The sequence below is a fragment of the Momordica charantia genome, assembly GCF_013281855.1.
Source record: "Momordica charantia cultivar OHB3-1 chromosome 10 unlocalized genomic scaffold, Mcharantia_2.0 BLBB01000010.1, whole genome shotgun sequence".
Classification (NCBI taxonomy): domain Eukaryota; kingdom Viridiplantae; phylum Streptophyta; class Magnoliopsida; order Cucurbitales; family Cucurbitaceae; genus Momordica; species Momordica charantia.
The window spans coordinates 14,846,740-14,874,444 of NW_028275158.1; the positions used below are offsets into that span (position 1 = coordinate 14,846,740).

General features: G+C 41.2%; 1 long non-coding RNA gene across 1 annotated transcript; it reads left to right on the forward strand.

The window, feature by feature from the left end:
* Nucleotides 1–12,665: 12,665 nt before the first annotated feature.
* On the forward strand, nucleotides 12,666–14,043 carry LOC111025326 (uncharacterized). Its single transcript, XR_002603507.2, has 2 exons — nucleotides 12,666–13,646; nucleotides 13,734–14,043. It is a non-coding gene; the product is annotated as an uncharacterized LOC111025326 (long non-coding RNA).
* Nucleotides 14,044–27,705: the final 13,662 nt, after the last annotated feature.

The window sequence follows — 27,705 nt, forward strand, 5'->3', positions numbered from 1 at the left end:
TCGACCCATCTGCCTTTTCTGGAGTCCAATCTCAGTTTGAGGCCTCGCTTGATGATCTTGTTCACCGCTTCCACTTGTCCATTTGCTTTCGGATGTGCAGGGGATGAGCTGACATGACTTATACCAAGCCTTCCGCAAAAGTCCTTGAACTTTGCATTGTCGAATTGCTTTCTGTTGTCCATCACGATGGCATGTGGTATACCAAAACGGCATATAATGTTTGCCCATACGAAGGACGTGACTTTGGACTCTGTAATGTGGGAGAGCGCCTCGGCCTCGGCCCACTTTGTGAAGTAGTCCACAGCGACAACGGCAAATTTGGTCTGTCCTTTGCCCAAAGGGAAAGGACCGATGATGTTTATCCCCCACTAGGTGAATGGCCATGGGGCCGAGATGGGGGTGAGCAGCTCGGGTGGATGGTGGATTATGTTTCTGAAGCACTGGCAGTTGTCACAAGTTCTCACAAACTTCTTGGCATCTTGGTCGAGAGTAGGCCAGTAGTATCCTTGTCGGACCACCTTGGCCGACAACGACCGAGCGCCTGAATGGTTGCCGCACACTCCTTCATGGATCTCCCTGAGGACATAGAGGCCTTCCTCAAGGGTTACGCATTTCAGCAGAGGTAGAGAGAAGCTACGTCGGTATAACGCTCCGTCTTGGATTACGAACCGAGCTGCTTTTCTCGCCATCTTTTTGTGCTCTTTGGGATCTGGTGGTGAATTTCCTTTAATGAAATCCACGATTGGATCCATCCACGAAGGCTCCGGAGTGTCGACTTCCATCAAATCTGGCTCCAAGATCGAAGGGCCGTCCAAGATCTCGACAGGGACCGACCTGGCCAGATCGGTCTCGTATGCTAACGCTAATTTGGCTAAGGCATTAGCATTGGAATTTTCCGCTCTTGGAACTTGGCTTACTTCGTAGGTCCTAAACTGGATGAGGTACGATCTGACCTTGCTTAGATATTTCTCCATTCGGGAGTCTTTGGCTTGATACTCCTCCTTGATCTGACTTACAACCAGCTGGGAGTCGCTGAAGACCTTAATATGAGAGGCTCCCAGTGCCCTGGCGATCCGCAAACCCGTTAGGAGTGCTTCATACTCGGCCTCGTTATTGGAAGTCCGGAAGCTGAATCGTAGAGCATACTCAAACCGCTCACTTCCTGGTGCGAGCAAGAGGATTCCTGCCCCGCATCCTCTCTCATTGGAGGATCCGTCGACATAGATCGTCCACGGGAGGTCGGGCCTGCTTAGCTCGGGAGGTGGTGTGAGCTCGGCTATAAAATCAGCCACTGCTTGTCCTTTCAACGCAGTTCTGGGTTCGAACTGGATGTCGTATTCACTCAACTCCATTGCCCACTTCATCAGGCGTCCTGATGTCTCTGGCTTATGGGAGATACTCTTCAGGGGCAAGTTGGTGAGCACCACCACAGTGTGAGCTTGGAAGTACGGCCTAAGCCTCCTGGTAGAGGTGACTAAGGCGAGAGCCAACTTTTCCATTTGAGGGTATCTGGTCTCAGTTTCAGTCATAGCCTTGCTTGTGTAGTAGACCGGACTTTGCCGCGCTTCCTCTTATTTGACTAGGGCCGAGCTGACGGCGCTGTCGGACACTGCCAGGTACAAGTAGAGCCTGTCTCCTGGCAATGGCTTGGCAAGCAGAGGTGCCGAGCAGAGATAATTCTTCAACCGCTCTAGTGCTTGCTCGCACTCTGCTGTCCATTCGAATGGCCCCTTCTTTCTTATGACTTTGAAGAAAGGAAGGCAGTTATCTGTTGACCTTGAAACAAACCGGTTCAGGGCTGCAATCCTGCCATTGAGGCTCTGAAGCTGCTTCAGGGTCTTGGGTACCTCTATCTCGAGCACGACCTTTATCTTCTCGCGGTTGGCCTCGATCCCCCGGTTGTTTACCATTAAGCCAAGGAACTTTCCCGAGGAGACTCCAAAGGCACACTTGGCTGGATTGAGCTTCATTTGATATTTCCGCAGAACTTCGAAGGCTTCGGCCATGTCGGAAAGATGCGACTTTGACTGCTTGCTCTTGACAAGCATGTCGTCCACATATACTTCCATATTCCGGCCGATCTACTTGGCGAACATTTTATTCACCATTCTTTGGTAGGTCGCCCCTGCGTTCTTTAGGATGAAGGGCATGACCTTATAGTAGTACAGACCTTGGTCTGTTATAAATGCAGTATGATATTGATCTGGGGAATGCATCTTGATTTGGTTGTACCCGGAGTAGGCATCCATGAAGGTGAGCAGCTCGTGCCCGGCAGTAGCGTCCATGAGCTGGTCGATCATCGGCAGTGGGAAGCAATCTTTTGGGCATGCCTTGTTTAAATTTGTAAAGTGTACGCACATTCTCCACTTCCCGTTGGATTTTTTAACCAATACAACATTAGAGAGCCACTCGGGGTACAAAATTTCTCTTATATATTCAGCCTTTAAAAGTTTGCTCACTTCCTCAACAATTACATCACTCCTTTCCTTATTTACAGGTCTTCTTTTATGTTTTACAGGTCGGAATGATGAGTCTATGTTGAGGCGATGCACCATGATTTTCGGGTCAATGCCAGGCATTTCCTCATGAGACCACGCGAAGACGTCCAAGTTAGACCTGAGGAAGTTGATCAGCTCCTGCCTTTCAGTGGCCCCTAGCTTAGTTCCTATGCTTATTTGCTTTTCAGGACTAAGCAAAGGAACAAGCTCAAGCTCCTCAGTTGGCGCGAAGAACTCCTTTTTACCTACTCTTGGCAGGTCGGCCTCGGATTTCTGTAACTCATCCCCCTTGGCGTGTTCTTGCAGGACACATACTGATGACCCTTTAAATACGGAAGCATAGCACTCCCTTTAAGCTTTTTGCTCTCCTCAGACCGTGCCCACTCCATTGGGGGTTAAGTACTTCAGAACTTGATGGAGTGTTGAGGGATCGACCCGAAAGGAATGGATGATAGGTCTCTCGAAGATAGCATTATAGGCCGATCTACCGTCCATCACCACGAACTCGCCCATCTGAGTTACCTGCGTACTATCCTGCCCGAACGTGACTGGCAAGTCAATACACCCTTCTGGGGAGACCGATTCTCCAGAGAACCCAACTAGCGGTGTCGGGCTCTTCTTTAATTGCATCCTGGTCCATCCCAAGGCGAGATATGTCGGAAGGGACAAGATGTTGGCAGATGCGCCTCCATCTATTAACACCCTTCTGACCACAACATGGTCAATCAAAGGAGCAATCATCAGTGCGTCATTGTGGGGCAAGTGGACCCCCTCTAGGTCTGTATCGTCGAAAGTGATGGAGCAGGTCGGCCTCTGCTCCCTGATGATGCACACTTCGCGCTTGGCTGCGCAAGCTAGCTCCTTTCTTTTATTTCCGGATTGGCCTCCACTTGGCCCTTCGAAAATGGTGTTAATGACCGCAGGTCGGTTATCTCGTCGAGGTGGCGTCCTTGAACGCTTTCTCTCTTCTTTTTTCTCTGCCAAGTTGGACCTTGGCTTCCCCACAAATTTCTTGAAGTAGCCATCTTGAATGAGGTCTTCAATTTGGCGCTTCAATTCCCAGCAGTTCGCTGTGTTATGGCCATGGTCGCGATGGAAGCGGCAGTACTTATCCTTATTGCGTCTTTCCGGGTCTTCTCTGAGCTTCTAAGGTCGCTTGAGGAGTTTTTCCATTTCAGACTCCTCGATATTTGTAAGAATCTCAGAGATTGGAATGGTGGTTGGAGTATAGCGCTCATAGGGTCGGCTTCAGCTGGGGCTGTTCTCCGTCCTTCGGTACTCTGCACGGCCACTGGAGGAAGTTCCTCTGTCCTTGGACTTGGAATCTGCCTTCCCCTTGTCTCTTCCATTTTTGCCCTGGTCGACCTTTATTTCTGGTCGGCCAGTTTTGGTTCGGAGGAGCTCTTGCCCGTCAATGACTTTCTTCGCCTTCTGTAATACTTCGGCGAAGGTAGCTGGAGCCTCCTCTCCGAGCTTCACGGTGAGGGCCTCGTCGGTCAGGCCGGTGAGAAAGTAGCACATGGCCGAGTCGTCGGAACAGTGCGCGACCTTCAACTGCTCCTCTTAAACCTTGTGACCTACTCCCTTAGCGTCTCGCCTTCCTTCTGTCTGATGGTGGCGAGGTGAGTCGCTGTCTTTTTGTCATAATACCGAGAAGAGAATTGAGCGATGAACTCTCTCCTCAGCTGAGAGTAGGTCGAGATCGACCTGGCCGGCAGTCTTCAATACCACAAGTGCGCGCTGCTGGTAAGCGCGATTTGGAAGGCGCGACATTTGATTGCGTCTGATGCCGCTTCAAAATCCATGAGGCCCTCGAAGACCTCAACATAGTCCTTGGGGTCCTTAGACCCATCATAAGGTTTTACGGTGGGAGTTTTGAAATTCGGAGGGATTGGTGCCTCCAAAATTCCGAGGTGAATGACGATTCTCCCAGGTCACCATCATCGAGTGGACTTTCTTTCTTCTCGCACTTGGCCTTCAAGACCTCAACCTGAGCATCAAACTTGCTCTTTAGCTGGTCGAACTCTTCCCTCGTGATCACCCCTTCGGGGGTTACCGGGTTGTAGGAGGATTCAGCCTGCTGGTTGGAGTTCCTGTGCGAGCAGGCCGGAGACTGTCCCTTTCGGAGGGACGAGCTCCTCTTTCTGTTAAGATGTTCGCGGAGATCACCCCTCTGGTGAGTGTACTCCTCGTCCTCACCTCCTTCGGGATGGTCTTCCTCGACTGGGCCGAGGTGGGGACCCCTCTGCTCGCGCACGTCAACGCGCGTCACCTGGTTTTCAGACCGAGATCCTGTGCCCGCAGCTTGCACCATTTTGTTGTACATTTCTTCCATGGTGCGCATCTGAGTGCGCATTGCCTCCATTTGTTTTTGGAGTGCGTCAAAATTCTCCCTTATTAGAGCTGAGGCTGGTCCTCGGGTGGTTCTCTTTGAAGCTCCACCTCGGCCACGATTGGCCTTGGATGGCTTTGGATGTGCTGGTGGTAGAACGGGCGTGGTGATACGTGCCGACTTGCGGAGAGGTTCTGTCTCCAGGCCTTCATGAACTTGCCCTTCTACCACCTCCGCTCCGACCTCCCTCTGGTGGCCATCATTGGCCGCTTGAGCTCTTCGGTCGCTGTATTAGCTGAGTTTGCTGGCTGAACCATTTTCGTTCGCGTTCTTAAATTGGGATGACTTAGAACGTCCGTCCCCACAGACGGCGCCAAATGTTTATTCAAGATTTGTACAACGGTCCTTTTTCCAAACCTAGCTCGAACCCGGTCTCTGGTCCGACCTGAACACGAGAGTGGACCTGCACAAGAGGGTAAACACTCTGACGCTCAAGTCAGTATAGGTCGGACTCTCTATTTAGTTCGAAGTGAGATTCGATACTTGAGCGTGAAATGAAGCCCTCTATTTATAAGTGATGGATCCGACAGTACACACGATCGGCGGATACTTGTCTTTTCTCACATCAGACCTGTCGGGTCTCCCAGTAGGTCGGACCCCGAACATGTCGTATCTCGGCTTTCATACTTAGCCTTTTTGATGGCTGCAACCGGTCTTCTAGGCGGTTCAAGGTGGACCTGGTTCTCCAATCATCTTTAAAGCACCAATGGCTGTCCTCCACGTGTCCAGGGTATTTTTACCCCCAAACACAATTCTATAACTCTCTTTTGGTGCTTCAAGTGGAAAATCACTTTATTTGGTAACTTTGTTTATTTCTAAATGACAATTGAGATTTTTTTAATACATTGTGATATTGAAAATATTCTTGTGATGTTTCTTTGATGGATATATTGATTTTTTTTTGAGTTATTATTGGAGTTTAAATTAAAATTTGAAATTATATTTGTTTGGTTCTTGAAGGAGTTTATTTGATAGTAATGATTACTTGAAATATTGATTTCCTTGGGGAATAATTATTGTTGAGTTTATTAGTTATGATGTGATATGAAAGTTGAAGAAATTATTTGTTTTGTTTGAAATTTTATAAAAAGCCTCGATATTTAATAATTTTTTTAATGGTTAAATTATGTTTTTTATAGGGGGAGTTCTAATGGTTTATTTGTTTAATTTTTTTTTTGAAACCCTATTGGTTGATTAATGAAATTATTGTTTTCATTGCTTAAAATTGATGCATCTTTTTATCTCAACAAATTTGTTTATTTTTAGAATAATTGGTATATTTTTTTAACAATTGGTATAATTATGGATTGAAATTGATATTCTCTTGAATGGAACAAAATTCGTAACTTGTTTAAAGTCATTTGAGTTTCTAACATTATTTGTTATGACCTTAGAAATTTTATCTCTTGAACTTGGTATCCTTTTGTTATATCACATTTATTACTATTTCTTTGAGATATTGAATAATATTTGCTTTTTTAGCATTATTTTGAAAATCATGAAACCTCTTGATATATATTTTGGAGTATGCTTAGTTTTACGGGGAGTTATATCTTTTGAAAATATTGGTGTTAAATTTTTTGATTATATTCTATCACTCTTGTACATTTATTATATGATTCTTTTATTTAGGAGCAGTTTCATACTTTATTATTTCGTAAAGATATATTAATTGATTAATTTTTTATGGAAAGTAAACTTTTGAATTTATATGTTATGATGATTTGGGCTTATTACAATGGGTATTAAAATGATATGAAAATATTCATTTATCCTTTTTGATTGATTCCAAAAGGGGGAGAAAGTAGGAGAAAAATGAAATTATATTATTGAATACATTTTTAATGCCAATTTAAATGTGTTTTTCTTATGTGGTTTGTCATCATTAAAAAGGGGGAGATTGTTGACTTTTCGAGTTTCAATCATACCATATGTTTTGATGATAACAAACTTAATATATTGATGATTTGGTGTTTCAAAGTGTCCATAATGTAGAGCTTGAAGAGACGGATACAACCCAATTTGAATGACTTAAATCGGAGTTTAAATGAAGAAGTTATGATCGAATCAAGTTGAACGGAAAATACAAGAGATGATGACGTGGACGAATCATATGCTGACACATGGCGAGCTGAATTATTCAAAAAAATGAGAAAAAATGGAGAAAGAAAGAAAATGAAAAAGAAAGAAAAGAAAAGAGATTGAAAAAGAAATTAAAAAAAAAAAGAGAAAAAAAATAGGAAACTTAACGTTTGAGGAAAAAAAAAATCAAAATTACCGTTGCATGCATATATATATATTATTTTATTTTTATAATATATTATATTATAATATAATGTAATCATTACTTTTACAATTCAATCTCCACCCTTCATCTTCAATCATTATCATACAAGGATCCAATTTTGATTTTATTTTCAAATCAATTTTCCATCACTTTCCTCCCTTATTTATACACGTCTCATCTCCCACTTTTATATACCAACTTTCTTATTTAAAATCCTCTATAATCCGTTGTTGCTCTCTCCAAGATCTCAATTCAATTTTCATTTTTATTTTTTGTGAGAGATTTTCTTGTTGTGAGGATTAATGTATTTGTGAGTCTAAATTTGTAAATCTACTATATTTGAGAGTTTTAGTGTGTGAAAAATTCTTATTTCCACACTTAGTTAGGTTTCGTTCTAGAGCCCGGTAAAAGGAACAGAGTGTGAGTTTCGATCTTTGTCCCGAGAAAAAGGTTGGGTTTAGTTCTAGATCCCGTAAAAGAGCGGTTTGTAAGGTTTGGTCTTGATCCCGCAAAAGGACCGGGTTTCCGATCTTGAACCCATAAAAGGATCGTGCTTAGTGGAAAATCTCGAGAGGTGTTCGGGAAGTGGAGTAGGCCGAGGGTTTGTCGAACCACTATAAATCTCTTGCGTGACGTTTTCTCTATCCCTTACTTTTTATTTATTGCAATTTATCTTTTAAGTATATTTTCTTTTATTGCAAATATATATTATACTTATCTTAAATATTTGTTTCATGATATTTTGAGTTAGTATAAATTGTGCATAAATTGTTTTTGTTTAAAAAGTTTACTTGGTTATTTGATTTACGCTTAAAATTGAAAAAGTTTAGTAAATTGATCTTCAACACTATTCACCCCCTCTAGTGTTGCCATACCGATCCAACAGGACCAACAAGCGAAAACCCCTTCAATTTAATGTTCGGCTTGGAGGCTGTCATCCTTGTGAAGATCGGCTTGCCAACATTGAGTGTTGAAAATTTTGACCAGCGAGCAAATGATGAAGCTCTTCTGCTTAACCTTGACCTCCTTGAAGAAAAGCGAGCTCAGTCACAGTCCCATCGAGCCGAGTATCAGAACTGCATGGCTTAGTATTACAATGCTAGGGTAAAGCACCGAGTGTTCAAGGCAGAAGACTTCATCCTCAAAAAAGTCTTAAACCATGTCGGCACGCTGGAGCCGAATTGGGAAGGCCTATACAGTGTCTGTGAATTAGTTCAGCCCGGAACGTACATCATTGTTGATCTGAACGACAATAAGCTACACCATCCTTGGAATGCTGACCATTTACATATTTATTATAAATATATGTAAAACAATCTAAGTGTAGCTATGTTGTACGCATTGTTAATAAATACAGATGGATATTCAAGTATACCTCAAATTTTTGAGCTACACTTAAATAGGGTTGAGGAATGATATCAGAGCCAAGCATGAAAAAATGATTCACTGCTCGGCTCGGATCATTTCCCCCCTCATTAGCAGCATTAAAAAGACCAACTTAACACGTATAAACAGATCAGGGGTCGGGTTAGTCAGGCATTCCAAAAGGTAGTGGAGAAAATGAAAACAAAAGGCTTTTCTTCTTAATTTTGGAAAAGTGGCTGAGGTATATAGACCTCCACCTAGTACAAAAGCGAGCTGAAGCACTACAAGCTCCGACCTTTTATAAATACCAAAAAATACAAGGAAAAGATGCATAAGCACTGGAAAATCGAGTTGAGAACCACCTCACTTGTTGGCCTCCTAGTCATCCCCAACAACTGGATCTTCACCTCGGACCTGATCTTCCTCTTCATCAAGCTCAGCCTCATAGGCCTTGTAGAGAGAAGACAGTGATGGGACGTTAATCCCGCAGCAGAAACGGAGATCAAGTTCTTGAATTTTTAAGAGAAAAAACAACACAATGTAAAGGAAAATATAGAAGAAAATGAAACTTTCAATGTAAAGGAAAATATAGAAGAAAATGAAACTTACTTTTGAAGAACCTTTCTTCAAGAAATCAAAAATGAACACACCACCACCGATCTTCCGGGCTATTCTCTAGGTACAAGAATCTGCTTGTGGGAGCTACGAACTTGGAAATTTTGTTAGAGATAGATCTTTAGTAGAGAAAATTATAGGAGATGTTTTTTCTTCTTCTGTTCTGTTTTATGCAGAACCATTCTACAAAAAAAAATAAAAAAATAAAAATAAAAATAACATGGGGAGTCACCCCACGTCATAACAAACCTCTCACTCTCATGCAATTAAGCAGGGGAGTGTTAATATTAATATTAATATAATTAATATATACACAAAGCCGCATCGATCCATCCTTCTTGTTAACAAAAAGCACTGGAGCACCCGAAGGATGCACACTGGGGCGAACGAAGCCCTTGTCTAATAACTCTTCTAGTTGGGCCTTGAGCTCCTTAAGTTCCGCTGGAGCCATACAGTAAGGTGCCTTCGAAATGGGGGTCATCCCAGGTAATAAGTCGATGCAAAAGTCCAATTCACGAACAGGGGATAGCCTTGGAAGGTCTTCAAGGAACACGTCCGGGAACTCATTAACCACGTGGATGGAGTCAATGTTGGGTGCAATCTTACTAGTCTCGACGACACTTGCCAAGTAACCCCAAACACCACACTGTAAGAGGTGTCTGGCCTTTAGAGCTGAAACTACCCTCGGAACACCACCCATGATTCCTTTAAACATGAAACTCTGACCAGAAGGCAGTTGGAAGAAGACTTCCCTTTTCGAACAATTAATGTTGGCTTGATGGGTAGCTAGCCAATCCATGCACACTATAACATCCAAATTCTGCATGTCCAGTTGAATCAATCTTACCGCCAAAGCCTGATCGTCTAAGGATAGCTTGTCTGCTCTCACCATTTGACTAGCAACCATGACTGACCCTGATGGTGTAGATACTGACAACAAAATGTTGGGTGTGTTGCCCTAAACTCGTAGTTTGTATTTTGTGTAAAAACAAATGTATATTCAATAAAGTTTTATTCAATAAATTTGTTGTAGAATTCATAGCATTGCATTGTCCAAAATCCAATAAACTAAACATCCGAGGTTATTTAAGTGTAACCGGGACAGTATATGTACTGGGTATATATTTGATATACCCCTGATATACGAGGTATATATTTGATATACCTTGATATACAAGTGGATAATGTCCCATGAATAACCTAAAGGGTCTATAGTATATGGATAAGGCTGGGTACCCTATCCTGGCAACACTATGGATACGGCCCACTCTATAAAGGTTACAGACGACTCGATCCAGGTCGTTCATGTGGAGACATACGAGTGGGGGTATCCTATACAATGAGTTTGTATAAGACCGGACCACGAAATAGCCAATCTTTAGATGTAACACCGTTAACTAATAGATTGCTGTTTCTTAGGATGATCAGGCAACTCATTCTCAATCCTGAGTGAGTTATGGACTCCTGCCCGTGAGGGCTCGTCCTTTGATCTGTATGGGTGAGAGTGACCCGAGTTGCTGACTCAATATTCCTACAATTTTGGGGATGAGACCGAGTGGGGAGCTGAGAACATAACTTCACAAGATGAAATTCACTCCTCTTCGACTTTAGGGGAGTAGATGAGTGTTCCCTTAAATGTTGACTCCGGGACTTGAACAAGGGGCCTCACCCTCTCATTGGCCCTAGAGGGACTTCCGGTTACTGGTAGGACCATAACTGGGTTGTTCATTAGAGGAGCAGTGGTACTTAAGAAGTAAGATGTTACTGAGGGGTAAAACGGTAATTTGACCCAAATTGAGTTACGAGCACTCGTGAAGCATTGACTCGTCATTAATAGTCGTATATCTATAGACACGAAAGCATTCTGCAGTGAGAAGAGTGCAACTGCGGGTCTTTAGTGGAATGACCCATAGTTAAGGAATCTTGATTAACTCGGTCAATGAGTTTGACCGATTAATCTTGCATCGTTGGAGCTTCTGATCTGTAGGTCCATTAGGTCCCCTTGCTAGCTCATAACGGGTAAAACGAGGATAAAGTTTTTGGAAGAATTTGAATTGTTTAAATTACTTAAGGGATTATATGTATATTGATACATTATAATATATAGTTAATTATAAATTAAAACTATATATTATGAGAGAAATTATTTGAATGAGATTCAAATAAAATTAATATGAATATGATTCATATTAAAACTATAGGTTAAAAATAATGTGCATAAGATGTACATTACAGCTATAGGTTATGCGAGAGAAATGTTTTAGAATATGATTCTAATTTTATAATAAGTAATTCAGTGTTAATTATTTATTTGATTTATATATATATTTATTAATTATATATATATATATTTATTAATTAATCATATTAATTAATAAATATAATTAATTATTAATTAATAATATTAATATATAAATTAATAATTAACTCCCCTGCAATTTGAAATTAAGTGACGTGGAGTCACTGTTTTTTGTTCTTCTTCCTTTTGCAGTTCTGCAAAATACAGGTGGACAAAATAGAAAAAAAGCCATAACTCCCATTCTCTCTCAATCGATCTCTCTCAAACTCTCCCTCTCGTTCCAAGGAAATGCTCCCACAAGCGTGATCTCGAAACCCAAGAGGATAGCAAGGAAGATTCAATGGTGGTGTTCAAGGGAAATTCGTTGAAGAAAATTTCTTCAAAGGTATAATTTTTCCCCTGTATTTTCATCTTGCACATTTTGATTTTGTTTCCCAAATATCATGAACAACGGTCCGTTGCCGCTCTGGGATTCACATCCTTTCACAAAAGACCTAACAGTTCTAACTCAAGGTTTTCTTGACGAACAAACGTAGTGGAAATAAAAGTGTGACTTGACCTTGAATCAAACAATACATAAAAGCAGGCACATTATGAACTAAGACAATACTTGAGAGACAATACAAGAGTAAAGACATAGACCCCGAACGTATAACCAAAAACTCAGAATAAGATAGAAGTACCTATTACAACGGTTTCAGCATTCGCCGCTTCCTTGCATTTAAGTGAAAAAACACGAGCTCTCTAGTTGCCCCCCTACGTCAAAACTGTTGAGGGGGCGTCCTGACCTAGCCTCTGTGTGTTCGAACTCGTCATAAGACACTCCATTGCAAAATGCTCTTCTTTCCCGCATCTGAAACAAACTTTAATTCCAGTCCAACACTGCCTGACATGTCTCCTCTTACATGAGGGGCATATTGGTAGCATACCATACTGTTGAGTCTGTCATTGGGTGCTCTGACGGCTGACCAGTAAAAGACGGAGGGGCCTTCCTTTTCGCACCTGAAGATGAACGTTTTCTAGCAGAGGTTGAGCCCTGTTGGAGAAATCCTTTGTAACGCCCCGCGTCCTCGGGCATGTTAATTTTAAGATATTGTTAGTGCCTTTGGATTTTCCCAAAGTTGATATTTTTAATCATTGAATTTTATAATTTCGGAGTTCAAATTTTGGGGAGAGATTTTTGTTTCGATCTTAATCCCTGGTTTTGGAAATCTAATTTTCCCTTTTCGGGCTTTATTCTTGTGTTCTAAAGTTAAAATTAATCATCTTATCTTGGGTTATTGTGGGATTTACTTAAAGTAATAAAATGTAATTTTGGACTTCTTGTAATTAGGTCGGTGTGTTAGTTAGTTGGGTTTTTTTTAAAAATTTGACGATTTAGGTTATTGATTTTAAAATTGATTTAATATTATTATTATCTTGTTTCTTTTTTGGGTAAATAAGAAATAAGAGGAAACAAACAAAACCCTGACTTTTTCCTCCATTCCCTTTCTTCTTCTTCTTCCTCTTCCCCTTGTTGAGCCGCCAACCCCCCCCGGAACTTCTTCTTCTCCAGCAAATCCTCCTCCGGCGACTGCATCATCATTGGTGGCCTCAGCGAGCGATGACATTTCCGGATCGACGGCGGTGCCTTGTGCGGGACAAGGACGGCGATTCGTGGTGAGATTCCAGCGGCCTTACGCCCTTTCGTGACGAACTACGACATACCCATGGCGTTCTCCCTTTCGGTGCGGCGGTGTGACCTTCAGGAGCGACGGCGAGCTGTTCTCCGGTAAGTTGCGAGGAGATCCGAGGAGTTTTACTTCAGATCCGACATCCCACGACAACAGTATCGGACCTCGACGTTTCAGCAGGGCTACGATGGTGAGATTTGAGCAGAACCAACACTTGTAGCGGCTGAACAACCATATTTCCGGCTCTCTCCGACGCTGTTCTTCTGTGACCAGCGAAGCGATCCCTCCGCGACCTTGAACATTCCAGATTTGTGAAACCCAGCAAGTTTCGTGGTGTTATTTTTGTTCTAGCGACAATCGGAGTTGACCCACTCCTTTTCGGACTCGAATCGGAGTTCCTATCGTTTTTCAGCGTCGGGCCAGTTAGCACAAGGCAATTGGAGCTTGGTTTTGGGCGCCTGAACATCCTCGGCGTCGACCCACTCCAAACCCAAGAGGTTTTATGGTTAGATAATAGGTGATGGATCATCTAAGCTTAGTTTCGATGGAAACTAAGTGTTTCTAACATGAACTCTGATCAAGTTTGGTTTGCTTTTGGATTTAGGAACCCTTCGACGAGCTTAATAGTGCTTTGGGACTTTGAGTATGTAGACGAGGGGCGGGTGCGTGCGTTGATGCATATTATTTGGTTGCCATTGTGCTATTTCATGATGTTTATTATTAATTTTGATATGCTATTGTGCAGTGTAACTCCCGTTTGTGTTAGTTTGTATGCTTGGGTAGTGTTGAATATCTGTCGGTGATAATAGTGGAAATTTTGTATTGTTGAGCTGCTGAGATTTGTGGTGGAATGATGTGTATTTGTAGGGAATGCTCGTTAAAGTGGATTTATTGTGGGGATGTTATTGTCTGAATTTGGATGAATTGTGTTGGGTTCCAATCGTTTAAAATTTGTTGACTATGCTCTGTTATGACTGTGGCGCTGTTGTTAAGAATTGATATGTTGTGAAAGTATGATTCGTTTATTGTTTTGCTATTAGAATGATGTTTATGTGGTGGAAGCATGCTGAATTGTATTGATGAGCAGAGTGATGCATGAGTCATAGTCTAAGAAAGCATAAAGTAGGACTCCGATGAGGGTTGGTTCCGTTATGAAGTGGATGAGTGAGTATCAGGGCCTCGGGTAAAAATGGTCGGAGGCTGATACGTCACTAATTGGGTATCGAGGCCTTGGGTAAAAATGGTCAAGGGTCGATACACCAATATTGGATAAAGATGAGCATCGAGGTCTCGAGTATAAATGGTCGAGGGTCGATGCGAGTAACTGGGGTTATGCTGAACGCACGCACTAAGCGTGGTAACAATTCTATAGATGCAAGCGCACACCTGTCAGAGTAATATAAAATGGATGGAGTATCCAAGTATCGATCCTCAAGGACTTCTAAATAATTTCCAAACTCTAAAGTTTTAATGAATAGTGAACGTTAAAATGAGTAATTCTTGTAAAATGGGAAGTGGTCACAAATAATGGTTTTGGATTTGGAATTTGGTCTTATAATGGTAAAACCTAGCCCGAATTACTTCAAGTTAGCCAACAAAGAATCAAGGATACGCTAAGGACGATATGCATTTTACTTTAGGAACCAACGACTACGTTTTTCACTTGACTTATGTCTAAGTAAGTTCAAAGTCCTAAGACATTCCCTAATATGTCTATTATGAGAGATATCTTAGTTTTAGGATGGAAATAGTCGCAACCTCGGGTTAAGGTCCTATGTCTAGGCTACTTAACCGGAACCCTTATGTCTAAGGTGTTCCTCTCCTCGGTTTAACAACTCAAAAATGCAAATAAGCAACCTTTTCAGTATTGACTTGTTAAGACTTACAGTGGCCTTCTCTAAATCCTAACTTTTTGGAAAAACATGTTGAGCAATGAGTGGAAAGCAAAAACACTACTCCTTATCAACCCTTTTTAGAAATAAAAGACTAACTATCCATAACCGGGCTAGAGACGGGAATTTAGAAAGACATATTGAAGAAAATACAGCAAGTAAAATGGTTGAAATTGAAATGCATGTGTGAAAAACAAAAGTTGACTAACGGAGAGTTTGGCTCGGGATTGAGAGCTTCGCCCTTCTCTTTCAAGCAAGGGGGAGTGTCACGTGCTCTTTCCTCCAAAAACACAATTCTCTTAACTAAAAATAAAGTAAAGGCAAAGTAAAGATAAGCTAAGTGCTGGATTTTTATAAATTTGAATAGGTAGAAAATAACTAAGTAACAACGGAAACAAAAAAAAGCTCAATAAAGGAATGTAAAGTGCTCGGGATTTAAAAACTAAAAGCAACTAATGAAAGCAACTCAAAAGTACTTAGAAAGCAACAAAAAAACACTAAGAATGATTAAGAGAAGGAAGCAAGGCTTGATGAATTTGGTGGAGAAGCTGCTGGAATTTATAGTTGTGCAGAATTAGTTAGGTAGGTCCTAAAACGCTGGTGGATCACCCATTTCCAACTCCTTTGACTGACCAAATCATGCTCAAACTGATAGTGGAACACTTCTTCTACACGTATGCATCGGTTGGAACCACCAAAACGCATTGGAAGATGCGTTTCATTAAGGGCAAAGTTGGAAGAAAATCAGGATTTCTGCAGCCTACCAGGCGCCTGGCGCCTCCAATGAAGGTTTTTCCGTCTTTTTACTTCTTTTGATTAATTTGCACTCCCAAATGGTCCTAAAATGTCATAAATACAATATAAGCCAACCACAAACCATCATATATGAATTTTGCATGAATTGGAACTCAAACGACCGAGAAAAAGTCCGAAACAAGGTTAAAACATAGTAAAAACAGCATCTAAAATCTTCTTTTTACGCATGTAGACAAGCGTAATCAGCGAGGAATCTTTTGAAAGGAAAACTATTGGGGCCTTGGGTAAAAATGGTCAAGGGCCAATAGATTGTAAAGACATCTTGGGAATAAACGGCCGAGGGTCGATGCAGTAATGTCGGGGCTCTGGGTAAAAATGGTCAGGGGCCGACACTACCAACAGAATAGCCTTGGAAAGCTAGAATAGTTGAGATGAGCATAGAGGTGCTTTAGGTGTTGAGGAGCCACGTGGACGGTAGTTGAATTGTACATGGTTGTGGTTAGCACCGGGTTTTATAGAGCGTGTCTATGGTTGATTGTATAATGTAATGAAGAGCATGACTATGTATGTTTTTCTTTTATGACTTTTGAGCATGATGTTTGTGTGTGATTGGTGAGGGCTACTTACGGAGTATATGACTGGAGGTTATGCTGCACGCACTAAGCGTGGTAACAATTCTATAGATGCAAGCGCACACCTGTCAGAGTAATATAAAATGGATGGAGTGTCCAAGTATCGGTCCTCAAGGACTTCTAAATAATTTTCAAACTCTAAAGTTTTAATGAATAGTGAACGTTAAAATGAGTGATTCTTGTAAAATGGGAAGTGGTCACAAATAATGGTTTTGGATTTGGAATTTGGTCTTATAATGTTAAAACCTAGCCCGAATTACTTCAAGTTAGCCAACAAAGAATCAAGGACACGCTAAGGACGATATGCATTTTACTTTAGGAACCAACGACTACGCTTTTCACTTGACTTATGTCTAAGCAAGTTCAAAATCCTAAGACATTCCCTAATATGTCTATTATGAGAGATATCTTAGTTTTAGGATGGAAATAGTCGCAACCTCAGGTTAAGGTCCTATGTCTAGGCTACTTAAGCGGAACCCTTATGTCTAAGGCGCTCCTCTCCTCGGTTTAACCACTCAACAATGCAAATAAGCAACCTTTTCAATATTGACTTGTTAAGACTTACAGTGGCCTTTTCTAAATCCTAACTTTTTGGGAAAACATGTTGAGCAATGAATGGAAAGCAAAAACACTACTTCTTAGCAACCCTTTTTAGAAATAAAATGCTAACTATCCATAACCGGGCTAGAGACGGGAATTTAGAAAGACGTATTAAAGAAAATACAACAAGTAAAATGGTTGAAATTGGAATGAATGTGTGAAAAACAAAAGTTAACTAACGGAGAGTTTTTCTCGGGATTGAGAGCTTCGCCCTTCTCTTTCAAGCAAGGGGGAGTGTCACGTGCTCTTTCCTCCAAAAACACAACTCTCTTAACTAAAAATAAAGTAAAGGCAAAGGGAAGATAAGTAAAGTGCTGGATTTTTATATATTTGAATAAGTAGAAAATAACTAAGTACAAACGAAAACAAAACAAAGCTCAATAAAGGAATGTAAAGTGCTCGGGATTTAAAAACTAAAAGCAACTAATGAAAGCAACTCAAAAGTACTTAGAAAACAACAAAGAAACACTAAAAATGATCAAGAGAAGGAAGCAAGACTTGATGAATTTGGTGGAGAAGCTGCTGGAATTTATAGCTGTGCAGAATTTGTTAGGTAGGTCCTAAAACGATGTGAATCACCCATTTCCAACTCCTTTGACTGACTAAATCGTGCTCAAACTGATAGTGGAACACTTCTTCTACACGTATGCATCGGTTGGAACCACCAAAACGCATTGGAAGACGCGTTTCATTAAGGGCAAAGTTGGAAGAAAAACAGTTTTCTGCAGCCTTCCCAGGCGCCTGGCGCCTCCCATGATGTTTTTTCGTCTTTTTGCTTCTTTCGATTAATTTGCACTCCCAAATGGTCCTAAAATGTCATAAATACAATATAAGCTAACCACAAACCATCATATATGAATTTTGCATGAATTGGAACTCAAACGACCGAGAAAAAGTCCGAAACAAGGTTAAAACATAGTAAAAACAGCATCTAAAACCGTCTTTTTACGCATGTAAACAAACGTAATCAGTATATTTTTATATACTCACCCTCCTCTGCAAATTTTGTTTTCAGGCCGAGATTTTGTTGACGACCCTGGCGATGACGTGGAGGAGACATGACGAGAGAGGACCATAGGCTGCGTAGTTACTTTCACTTAGCTTAGGTTTAGATGGTTTATGTATTAATGTTTTGGGCAATAAACTACTTGTTCCTATTTGATTATTGGGAGTTTCCCACCTGTTGTTTACTTTGGCTCAGGATAGGCGTTTCATTTAGTTTTCTTCCATTCATTGAGTTGTTTAGCTGGAATAATGGATTTGCCTTATGGAGTTGTCCACGGAGGACGTTTGAATGATAATTTACAGGATTGATATTTTTTTTATTTTCGGTGAATTGATGAGAGACGAAGCTTTATTTTATTTAATTATTTCACAGGGAGATAGTTATCTCGCTTTAGAGATAAGGTTAAACAGGTGATTTAGTTAATGTTACTTAGAAGAGTGTAAAATGTTCGAGGGCGTTACATCCTTATCCATAATTAAGGCGCCCCTAACTACTTCCGCGTACGTGGTTGGTCGCTAAAGATCAACTGGTCCTCTAATCCCTTTACATAAACCTCTAACAAACCTTTTGATCTTCACTGCCTCGGTGGGAATTAGGTCCAGAGCAAAACGGGAGAGTTTCATAAACTTTCTTTCATAATGTGCTACTGTCATATTGCCTTGGGTGAAATGGAGAAACTCCGCCTCATTTACATCTTTCACAATCTCTGGAAAATAGTAGTCATACAACGAGTCCTTGAACTTCACCCACGTGATCGGTACATTAGCATGGTCTTCTGCCGCTACTACTGAGTCCCACCAATTTAGGGCTTCGCCCCTCAACATGAAGACTGCACCTTTGACCTCAACTGGTCGTTACAACCTAGATACGCGTAAAAAGTTTCTAACTCCCTGACCCAATCTTCCGCGGTTGTAGCTTTCTCGCTCCCTCCATCAAAGGTAGGGGCCCGTAGCGTTTGAAATCCTTGATGAATTGGGCCTTACTCTGAAGAGCTTGAAATATCGGGGTGGCTGAGCTTGTGCATCGCCACCCCCAACTATGTTATTAATCAGTGCCTGCAACACTTTCGCGAGCAATGCCACCTGAGGGTTTGCCGGGGGAACTACCGGGGGAGCTGGGGGAACCACCCTCTCCGAGCTGCTACTGGAGGAAAATGAGGGACTATCCCTACTTGGGCACCTGCTAGAGGGACCAATGGGTCTGCCACATTCTCACCTTCGAGGGTTGGATTAACGTTCGCATGCAGTCTTATACTACGACGATGAGGCATCATCTGGAACGGAAGGGCACAAAATCACAAAACAAACGTTAGCACTTTACTCTAGGCGTAGTCTCAAACGAGTGCAACAATCAACTTAAGGTCAAGTACAATTTAAATAGCCCGTTTAATGAGCATCCTCGGCCTAACTAAGTAGAGCCACAAACATGACATACATAAAAAAAATAATAGTAAACATATAAGCAATTCGAACATGGGAGACTTATAAGTTCGCAGAACTACCAATCATAAATCGTACCTGGCGATGACGAGGAGGCCAACCAGGACCACTACTCCTAAACACTCTAGTTACTAGGTCAGTCTACAGGAACGATTCAACTCTGATACCAACTGTAACGACCCCGAATTTGAACAATTATTTTGAGGTAATGTTAGCAAACTCCCTATTCAATCTCTCCCCAAAAGAAAACATAAAACATCTTATTGTAAAGACAAAAGATGAGATTTCGTACTTCAACTGATTCCTAAAAGAAAATCTGTCTGCCTCAGTGACTAGAAAATCCATAAAGATAAAGGAATATTCAAGTGTCCAACAAACCCTAATCAAACAAGAAATTCAAATAAGTAAAACGGCGGATCATCTGAAAAATCGTTCAATGCATCTAAACAACAATAACTAGTTTACTGCTAACAACAAGTCCCCAATACTCCCAACAATCAAAATTATAACCCACTATCCTAGACAAAGGTATGCAGCCTAATGGTCCTTCCTTGATCAAGCCTCTTCCCCGTCATCATCGCAACCAAGGATTCGATCTACAGCTGAACCAATTAAGGTAGAGTGGGGATGAGAATATAAGATACTCTGTAAGTAGCCCTCACTAACTCTTCACAAAACATCATGCATCACAACCACAACAATCATAAAAGGAAACGATACTAGAAAACAAGCATCGATAGTCATAACAGTAAAATAATCACACACGCACAAACATCTGACATATCAAGACTCATGCCACTCATACCACATGGCCCGCTGAACTCTAACTCCTTCACACTGCTTCTACCTAGCACACTAAGTTCTCCAAGTTTAACTCTTCGAGTCGTATCGGTTCTTGACATTTATCCCCAAGATATTGAACTGAACTTCTAACTTAGTGCCATGTTAGTCCTCTAAGTCTAACTCTTCGAATTGCATTGGCCCTTGCCATTTATCTCCAGGGTCTCAACACTCCTCTACAGAAGCTTGGTCTTCAACCTTGCCATTTATCCCCAAGGCTTTGAACTGTGCATCAGCCCTTGACATTTATCCCCAAGGCCCTAACGACTACTCAGCGTATTGGTCTTTGACCGTGCCACGTCAAGACCCATCACTCATTCGCAAAAGATTCATCATGTTGACCCCCGACTTTTTGTACCCGAAGCCTCGACACTCATCTCTACCAAGACTGGTTTATCGACCCCCGACCCTTTATACTTGGAGCCTCGACACCCAGTAGTGACGTGCTAATAACCAGATAACACATTTCACTTCATATCCGAGCCGAGACTAAAGTACTACTTCTCAACCAAACAACCATAACAGTTTTCCACACCAAGCCACTCCACAGGACATCAATGCGTTACAATCTCAAGGACACAACTTGATAATGTTCATAATATTCCCACCATAGTATACCCAGAAAGAATATACAAGCCAAAAGTCAACATGCATTTCATGGTCACAAGCCTCAACAACCAATTCCTAGCATTTTCTACACCATAAGGAATATAAAAGTAACAAAATACAAGAGTAACCGTTCTCAAAACTTAGGATACCCTTACAAGTAGAAATACAGCAAGAAGCTCAACTAATCTATACAACAATCGTCCTTACTCTCTACTATACACGAACACAGACCAAATCGATCATAAAAAATAAATGTCAACACCCTATATCATGGAGAACTGCATCATGAGAATGCAACCATATCACCACAATTTCCAGCACATAATATCATGAAAAAAAGAGAACACATCGAGGATGTCAGCACCTTTCGTAACAATTTTCCAGCACATATAAAAGAAAAAAATACATCATTTAACCTCAAAACAACTTTCAGAACGAACGCAACCATCAATAACATCTACGAGCCCTCACACCATGGCCTACAATTTTGTTTACAAACATGAGATGCACAAATATAATAAAGTTGAACAAGCAACCATTAAAATAGCACCCATTAACGCACCCACCCGTCCCTTAATACTACTTACACACTGCTATGCTTTCAAACCACGAGTTGATTCAACACCTAAGCATCAAGAGACAAAAACAGCAATTAAAACAAAAATTCCAGCCATCGAAATTGGTTTTAAGGTGCTTTGAAGGGTTACCGCCAAAATCGACTTCGTTCGGCTGTAGGTAACTTAGATCTAACTCGATGGGGCGTGGATTGCGTAGATCGGGTTGTTAACGGACGCGGGTAATCGCCGAACACCAATAATAGCTGCTGTTTACGTTTTTTGCAGCAGGGAAAAACGCCAACTAGTACCAATATCGTTGTGCACGGTGGGAAAAACTCGTACCGAAGGTTTCAGGGCCACCAAGGGACGTCGGGCCCGACTGTTCAGACGTCGAGCCGCCGAAAATCGCTCCTAAAACGCCACAGTCCGCCGTACCTGCTGCTGTCACGAACGAAGACCATCGCGCCTGCTACTGCCACAGGTTGGAGCCGTCGTGCCGTCGTTGGGGTGAGGTCGTCGGAGGTGGGCTTGCTAGAGAGGTCGCCGGTAGTGGTCGAGAGGCATCACAAAAGGTGAGATCCTTTTTTTTCTTTTCTTAGGGGACAACACGTGAAGGTGGGGAGAGATGAGCTAGGTTTCTTTTTCCTTTATTTTTTTAATTCACTTGATTTTCCTCCAATGTGTCCCAATCTTAAAAGCCCAATAAATACCCTAGGATAAACCCATGGGTTGGAGTAAACAATTTCCTAAGTTCCCTAACTCGATGCTTAACAAAAAGTGAGCCCAACTGAGCACACCACAACTATTTGAGTTAAACAAAATCATGTGACTTCATAATTATATAATTAAATAAATAAGTAAAGCAAGGTAAACTACTTTAGTAAGAATTTAAATAAATTTGAGTTAAAATCTCAAGAGTCGAGATTAAATCCAACCTGAGTAACGTGGGGCATTACAGCAACGAACTTGGAAATTGGGTTAGAGAGAAATCTTGAGTAGGAAAAATTCAGGGGAGGCTTTTTCTTCTTCTGTTCTGTTTTATGCCGAACCATTCTGCAAAAACAAAGATGACATGTAGAGTTACCCCACGTCATAACAAACCTCTCACTCCCCTGCAATTAAGCAGGGAGTGTTTAATATTAATATTAGTTAATATTAATAATTAATAATTAATAATTAATATATATATAATTAATTAATCTTATTAATTAATTATTAATCTAATTAACAATTAATTATATATATATATATATTAAATAATTAATTAATTAACACTTAATTATTTATTCCCAAAATATAATCACGTTCTAAAGCAATTCTCTCATATAATCTATTGTTGTAATGTATATCTTAAGCACATTATTTTTAACTTATAGTTTTATTATTAATCCTCTTCATATTGAATTTTATTTGAATCTCATTCAAATAATTTGTCTCATAATATATAGTTTCAATTTAGAATTAACCATATATTATAATGTATAAATATATATATTATCCCTTGAGCATTTTGAACATCTCAAATTCTTCCAAGAAACTCGATCCTTATTTTACCCGTTGTGAGCTAGCAAGAGGACCTAATTGACCTACAGTTAAGAAGTTTCAACGATACGACATTAATCGGTCAAACCCATTAATCGAGTTAATCAACATTCAATAATTGTGGGTCACTCCACTAAAGACTTGCAGCTGCACTCTTCTCACTACAGTATATTTTCGTGTCCACGGATATATGACCATTACTGGCAAGTCAATCCTTCACGAGTGCTCATAACTGAACCTTGAGTTACATCTTACTCCTTAAATACGACTGCTCCTTTAATGAACAACCCGGTTATGATCTGACCAATAACTGAAAGTCCCTCTCGTGCTAGTGAGAGAGTGGAGCCCCCTTGTTCAAGTCTCGGAGTCAACATTTAAGAGAACACTCATCTACTCCCCTAAAGTCGGAGAGAAGTGAATTACATCTTGTGAAGTTATATTCCCAGCTCCCCACGCAGTCTCGTCCCAAAAATGGTAAGAATGTTGAGTCGGTGACTCGGGCCACTATCACCCACACAGATCAAAGGACGAGCCATCGGGCAAGAGTCCATAATTCACTCAGGATTGAGAATGAGTTGTATGGTCATCCTATGAAATAGCAATCTGTTAGTCAACGACATTACATCTAAAGATTGACTATTTCACGATTCGGTCTTATACAAACTCATTTTATAGGATACCCCCACTCATATGTCTTTACACGAACGACTTGGATCGGGTCTTTTGTAACATTTACAAAGCGCCATGGTGTTGCCAGGATAAGGTACCTAGCCTTATCCATTCATTATAGACCTTTTAGGTTATTCCCGTGAGATTATCCACTTGTATATCGAGGGTATATCAAATTTATACCCAGTATATATACTGTCTCGGTTACATGATAATAACTTTGAATGTTTAATTTGTTGGATTTGGACAATGCAATACTATGAATTCAACAACAAATTGATTATAACTTTATTGAATATAAACTTGTTTTTACATAATTGCAAACTACGAGTTTATGACAACACACCCAACAGATAGGTCATGCTCGAGTGCAAGCTTCCTGACCCCATCAGTGGCAAAGTCGAAGCCTCGGTTGCGATGTTCCTAACCATATCACTAAACTCTTGTAGGACCCTCATCGCCTTCTCCAGCTCGTCGAAGGACAACCACCTCTTCACCTGAGCCACATGTTTAGACTCCAGCATGTCCTCAGCCTTGTTGGCGCACTTCTCGGCTTCCTTCGCCCGGTCTCAGCATTTTGGACGTCTAATCTAGCTTGGATGAGGTGATTCTTTAGAGAAGAGTTATATTTCTCTAAATTTGAAAGTTTAATCTTCACCTTCGCCAGCTCAGCAGTAAGGTCTTTGATGGTCCTGGTGGCCTTACGCTCTCGCGAGAAGCTGACCTTCCTAGCAGTGCCCTAGCGTGGCAAGCAGTGAAGTGGAGCTCGACGAGTTGGTCGATGAGGGCCTGCAGATAGTCTCTAGGCTTCTCCAGCACAAATTTATCGTCTCTTCTCAGCATTCGTGTCATGCTTGTTAGGTGTGTTGCCCTAAACTCGTAGTTTATATTTATGTAAAAACAAATGTATATTCAATAAAGTTGTATTCAATAAATTTGTTGTTGAAATTCATAGCATTGCATTGTCCAAAATCCAATAAACTAAACATCCGATGTTATTTTAGTGTAACCGGGACAGTATATGTACTGGGTATATATTTGATATACTGGGTATATATGATATACGAGGTATATATTTGATATACCCTGATATACAAGTGGATAATGTCCAGTGAATAACCTAAAGGGTCTATAGTATATGGATAAGGCTGGGTACCTTATCCTGGCAACACTATGGATACGGCCCACTCTGTATAGGTTACAGACGACTCGATTCAGGTCGTTCGTGTGGAGACATGCAAGTGGGGATATCCTATACAATGAGTTTGTATAAGATCGGACCACGAAATAGCCAATCTTTAGATGTAACACCATTAATTAATAGATTGCTGTTTCTTAGGATGACCAGGCAACTCATTCTCAATCCTGAGTGAGTTATGGACTCCTGCCCGTGAGGGCTCGTCCTTTGATCTGTATGGGTGAGAGTGGCCCGAGTTGCTGACTCAATATTCCTACAATTTTGGGGACGAGACCGAGTGGGGAGCTGGGAACATAACTTCACAAGATGGAATTCACTCCTCCCCAACTTTAGGGGAGTAGAGACCTGACCCGAGGCGAACTTACCTGGTTCCCAAACTCGCTCAGGACTTGGCAATATGGCTCATTTCCTAGTGGCGAGGCATTCACCTGAAACTAGGAATCATTGATCTCGTCAGTGTTTATTGGCTGAGGGGGAGTTGACAATTTTACAGAATTTATTCCGAGCCGATATATAGTACCGACTCGAATGCTCCCTATAGAGCTTTATGTGTGGGTGGCAAAGAACTGACCTACATCTAGAAGCCGACTCTCATCGCCCTAGCTAAAGCTCCACCAGGTGAACTACAGACCGAATGATGTGGCCCACCCGTTCGATGCTAGTTGTGTTGGGGCTAGGTTTAAGGCCAACAAAAATCTCTTGATGAAAGGATGAAGAGGTAACCGAACCCCTCGCTCAAACATTTGAGGGTAAAAGCCTACCCATCCAGGTGGAGGATTATTTAGACTCTCGCCGACCCGTAGAAGCCTTATTAGGATCCTATATGGAATCCTATAGTTTTCATGGAGTTTGGATAAGTTAGGATCAGTACAAATCAAGGGTCAAGGTTCGCAACGAGGCTCGTCTCGACCCGAGGTGGACACATCACCCATGAGTGGCTCTACACTATCACTCGTCATATCTATCCTAGAGGTTTGAGGCATTGTTCTCCCGACCTGTGCAAGCCCTAATGATCACGCCCCTCGACTTGGAAGACGACACATTCATGGAGCAAAACAAACGAGAAAGTAGAACTGACCTAAATTGTGTCTGAGCCGAGGACACCTTGAGAACGAGAGAATTTTTGGGAGTTTGGAAATTCACGTAAAGAGAAAAGTGCAAAATGAGCCTTCCTATTTATAGAAAACAAAGGGCTCATCTCATCCGTCCATTAATTTAAAAACAAGCTAAGCATGATGTCACCATACGTCAGCTCGATCATTCGAATTCCGCAAAATCTAGTTTAGATTTCTCCACCGGCATGCCACTCATCCATAGCACTAAGCTGAGCCGACCATGGCAACTCAGCACAGTGGGGGCCAATGTTGGAGGTGGATTTCCAACTCACACGTGGCACATATTGATTGGATAATGGAAGTCACACGTGGCTTTAATCGATAAAGCTTCAAATTTTATTACCTTGGTCTCATCTCCTATGACCAAGTCGATCCATTACGCGGCCAAGCCGACCAAGCTTACTTGAAATCTCGTTCTCATTTGTTGGTTGAACCGATTATCTTTACTTCACTCGGCCCCAGTCTCCGACAAACTCCACGACAACATGCTGCGATTCATGGTTGCCTTAAAGAGCCATTGAGGCCTTGTTGGGGAAATTGCCTATAAATAGAACTCATTCGCTTCAGTTTGAGGTACGCAATCAAGAAATTCTCTCTCGAGTTTAGTACGGCCAACTACTAACTTTAGCATCGGAGAGTGTTCTGTTTTGCATGTTCCCTACTCAACCCATCTCGAGCTCGTCCATTGGGTCATCCTTAGACCGAGCCAAGGTTAGTAGAGTTGGTCAAATTCTTGATCAAACAAACGTAAATAACATCAAACAATAATATCACTGCTAAATACAAGAAATATATAGTACAAGGAAAAGAGAAAACCCATAAATTATAATGGTTCAGATACCAGTGTGGTAACCTACATCTACTTCACAACAGCACCTATCATCACTTCATTCACCAAGTATGAGAATAAAAAATACAAGCAATATTCTGAGAAGATTGATATCCTTCATAGAATGCTCACCAGCAATCTCTCGAGCCTGATTTTCAAAGTGAAGAAAAAAAAGCTTCTCGACTCTCTCTCTTGCCTCCCTTTTTGTTTAAACAAATTTGCTCTCCTTGAGAATAATATTCCCCACTCCCAAAATAACTAACTCTCTCATGTCATTTACGTATTCAACAAATACAATAACAATAAATAACACATGTCAGCTCAACATTTATTGATTCTAAATAGAATAGGTCATAAAAGTTACATTTACCTTTCCAAAAAAATAATAATTACATGTTAGGTTTTCCCCTACTTCTTCTCCTTCTCCCCTTCTCTCACCTACCCCTCGGTCTCTCATCTCCCTCCTCCGTCAGTTTGAACTCGTCTCTCTCACAATCTCACAACTATTACCTCTCCTGCCATTTGACCTCTCACTATCTACCATTTCGTCATTATTTATTGCAATTCGTGTCATTCACTACTGTCTGCCGCCAAATAGTTACTCTCGTCTATCGTTCTTCCACTCTGTTAGTCGTTCCTTAGTCCAACCTAGTTCTCAGGAAGAAAAAAAATGAATTGGCAACCCGATGACCTGACCCAATCTAGAAAAAAAAATATGGTTGGGTTGGGTTGGGTTAGTCAGTAATATCAACTTCATTAGGTACATGAACTAGTCAACCCGAATTTTGAGGTTGGTCCTAAAAACTCCTCTTACTCGACCCAATCCAACACGTAAACAACCAAAGGCAATATAATGTGAGTTACATGCCGAAAATGATAATGGTATCTACTT